At 53.6% G+C, this 3,661-nt stretch overlaps 1 long non-coding RNA gene across 1 annotated transcript; it reads left to right on the forward strand.

Moving 5' to 3' along the window:
- The first annotated feature begins 428 nt into the window (after positions 1-428).
- LOC129504386 (uncharacterized) lies at positions 429-3,433 on the forward strand. The gene is made up of 2 exons (XR_008663348.1): positions 429-508; positions 1,285-3,433. It is a non-coding gene; the product is annotated as an uncharacterized LOC129504386 (long non-coding RNA).
- The last annotated feature ends 228 nt before the right edge of the window (positions 3,434-3,661 follow it).

Consider the following 3,661-nt stretch of genomic DNA (forward strand, 5'->3'; position numbering starts at 1 on the left):
AATCCCAAAATAAATAAATAAATAACATCTTTTAATAAAATAAAAAATAAAATAAAAAAGCATACTTAAGGTGGCCGTGTGTGCGCTGGCCCTTCCTTCTCCTAGGTCTCCATGCAACGGCCACCCCGCACTTCTAGGATTCTTGGCCATGGGGAGGCCTAGTCCTCTTCAGGCCTTTTTGCTGCTGTTCCTCCACCTGGGACATACCCTTTGCTCCTATCTCTCCGCCCCCAAACACACACCTGCCCATAGTCACCCAGCTGATATTTTATTATCAGTTCTCAGCTAGCACGTCATTTCCTTTTTTTTTTAACACGTCATTTCCGATGGCTCTTCTGGGCCCCCGGGCTAGGTCACGCCCCGACTGGCGTCTGGGACTTCTCATAGTCCTCATCACAATTAATTAGCTTTGCGAAGCCTTGTTAATGCTTGTCCTCACTCCTTTGTCAACTCCACGAGAGCAGGGAGCAGGGCTGCCATTCCCCTTGCTTAGCACAGAGCTTGGCAGGTGAGAGGTGCTCGGTGCATTTGATACTGAATGAATGAATGAATGAATGAATGAATGGAGAGTGAATGCTACTTACATGCATTCTTGGGACTATCTTCAGATTCCTTCCTTGCTTTAGATTTTTCTCTGCCCCTCCAGGGCCCTCACTCCGGGTGTGGCTGAAGGCTCCATCCTCTGACGTTTTACCAAATTAAACTGTCTCCCTGGTCCTGAGAATCTCTCCAGAGTCTGCGCAGTGTTCTGACCCGCTCCCCTGCAGCGGGTTTCTGCAAGCATTACGTTGAGCTCCCGAATCGTTCCAAACCACTCTGGTGGTTCATTCCGAACCTTCTGGTGCATTGAAGGATCAAGTCAAGGTCCCAGATGTTGTATTTGATTCTTTGGATCTCCCCCAACCCCTCTGGGGGCGGTCGCATCCACTAAAGGGGACTTCATTCGTCTTTTCTCACCTGTCACCCCTGACTACCGACCTCGGATGGTTTCCCAACAGGGATGCCAAGTGTCAAGTGTCCTGTGCTGGGTCCTAAGTCTTTGGGGGCACAAACCGTGTTCAGATCGTGTTCGGTTTTGAATGGGTCAGGGCTAAGTCCTGGTATTTTTTTACACGTAAGCGCTTGTGGGTTTTGTGCCCCGTGTGAGGCTCCAGGGCGCCGGAGCATTCTTGCTGGAAATGGTCAATACGTCGATGTCTGAAAACCTGCAAAAAGTTTTTTAGGGCATTGTCTAGAAATGACTTCGGCAAACAGTTTTTGTTAACTGACTTTTCTGGTCTGCAGATGCGCATTCTTGGGACCCCCCCCCCCAGCCTGGAAAGCTGGAGGAGGAAGGAGCTGCACCCCAGAGCCTGCCTGGTCCCCAAGCTCCAGCTTCCTCCAAAGGTGCCGAATCCTGGGATTTACTCCCCCTCGTGGTTTGACGAAATACAGCTTCTCTGGATGAAAAAGGACCACGTTTAAGCCACAGCTCCTCGCAGCTCTGGACGTGCAGCTGTTCAGAAGCTTCCAGTTGCAAATTAGGGGTGAACCGAGAGGATGAGTACGTGCGTCCTTTGAGAAGAGAATGGGAAGTGGGCTCCTGGTGGGGGGCAGAGGGGGGGAGCGTGGAAGGGCAGGCCGTGTTGTCTGGAATTCTGGTCCTGGATAGGTTTGCCTGGGACCTGCCAGAGACCCACGTTCTGAGGATGTTTTGCTGACGACGCCCCAGAAACAAAGGCGAGAGCCAAACACAATCCAAGGGAAAGCAGGAGGGATAAACACAAAGAAAGAAAGAAAGAAAAAAGGAAACCAGGCAACCGACCTTTGAAATTCTTTATCCTCTTTCTACGAAGCGGAAGAAAACAGGAGCAGGCCTTCAAGCGTTAGGGTGTTGCCCCAGGCTTTCCTGCGTGGGGCTGGTAGACTGGTCTGTTGTTGTTTTTAAAGATTTTATTTTTTATTTGTGAGACACAGAGAGTGAGGCAGAGACACAGGCAGAGGGAGAAACAGGCTCCCTGCGGGGAGTGGATGCGGGACTCGATCCCGGGACCCTGGGGTCACGCCCTGAGCCCAAGGCAGATGCTCCACCACTGAGCCCCCAGGGTGCCTGCCCTTGGTGATTCCAATGTGAGAACCACTGGTCTAACTCCGAAGCCAGTTAGCGGCTAGTGCTGGGAGCCCCAAGGTGCAATTAGCTGAGACACAGGCCGCAGCCAGACTTCTCTCTGCCAGTACCTCAGAGCGCCCCTTTTCCCCCAGCTCAGCCTCGATTTCCCTCCTCTGTCTGTCTTCTCCTCCTGCCTACCTCCAGGCACCCCAGGAATCGCTCCTCTGGAAATCCCTGTCTGGCCCCCAGCATCCCCCCTGGGCTGCCCACCCCCCTGCAAAGCCCTCTGGGTTCCTCCAGCCCCACCCCCTCCTTCCTGCTACCGCAGAAACTTCCGTACCCCTTCCTGGGCTCCACTGATGCCCACGTTGGCTTACACCAGCTGGTTTATTCCCCCGACCCCACCCAAGAGGGTGTGTGATCTTTCCTCTTTAGGGAGCAGGGGGGTGGAGCCATTGGGCAGGCCCCCAAAGACTCCTGCATCTGGTTCCTCACCTGTAAAGTGAGAATAATTTGCCACCTCACAGGAGTGATGTCATGTGAGGCCAGGTGGGCCGAGCCACCCGGATCAGGTGCTTCCCAGTGGACCCTAGAGGAAGCCTGGAACTCTGCACGTGTCTATCACTTCGGGTGTTAGGTGTCGGTAGCAGGTGGTGAGGACTCCTCTAAGAAACAGTGTCTACCTGGTGGTTCTCCACCTTGGTCAGACATTGGAGTCACCTGGGGGGGCCTTCAAAGCGGTGAGGCGCCCAGGCTGAGCCTGAGACCAGTTAAATCTGTACTGCTGTGAGTGGAGAGAGCAAGCATGAGTATTTTTTTGTTTTTTTTAAGCATAAGTATTTTTAATGGCCACTAGGAGATTCCAGTGCACCGCCAAGGCCAAGAACAAGGCTTTGGGGTCTGTGGGACCGGAGTGTACTGATCTCGAGCCAGTCAGCAAGCTCTGAGTTCGTTTCTCCCATCAGAAAAATGGGAATAAAATATGTACTTCGTCGTTTGATTATGCAGATTCGTCGAGACGGTTCTGCACAGGGCCTGGCCCGGTGCTCAGGTTCTCCCTTCTGTTGGGGGAATTGGGAGCCGGGGGTGGACATCCGAGGTCCGTGGCAGGCCAAGGCCCTCTCAGCAGCCCTGGGCCCATCCGGCGTGCCTCGGCCCTCCCCCGGGCTCAGCGCTTATCTGCCTGGTGCTCGTGCTGCTCTGGGTCCAGCAAGTTCATGAATCCAGCTCTCGCAAGGCCCACAGGGAGCCTGGCTTCTCCCCACGGGGCAGGGTAGGGGGCATGTCAACGGCTTGATTCCGTTAAAAAAAAGTGAGTAATGATTAAAAGAAAGAGGCAAATGAGGAGTGTCCCTTTTGTCGTTCAATCACCGATACGCCATGTGGTCTCTCACTTCGGGGCTAAAGTTTTGTTTAATGTTGGGCAACCTGGAGACGCGGCCGGCGCTTACATCATTGCCATGAGAATATGTGCTCTGAGGTGTAGACATTCGGCTTACAGATCCCCCTTTCGGGACACGAGCGTAGCACACGTGAGCGTGCCCTGGCATGCATGAGCGTGTGGTCGCGTGT

This window comes from Nyctereutes procyonoides, unplaced genomic scaffold (genome assembly GCF_905146905.1).
Source record: "Nyctereutes procyonoides isolate TBG_1078 unplaced genomic scaffold, NYPRO_anot_genome, whole genome shotgun sequence".
Classification (NCBI taxonomy): domain Eukaryota; kingdom Metazoa; phylum Chordata; class Mammalia; order Carnivora; family Canidae; genus Nyctereutes; species Nyctereutes procyonoides.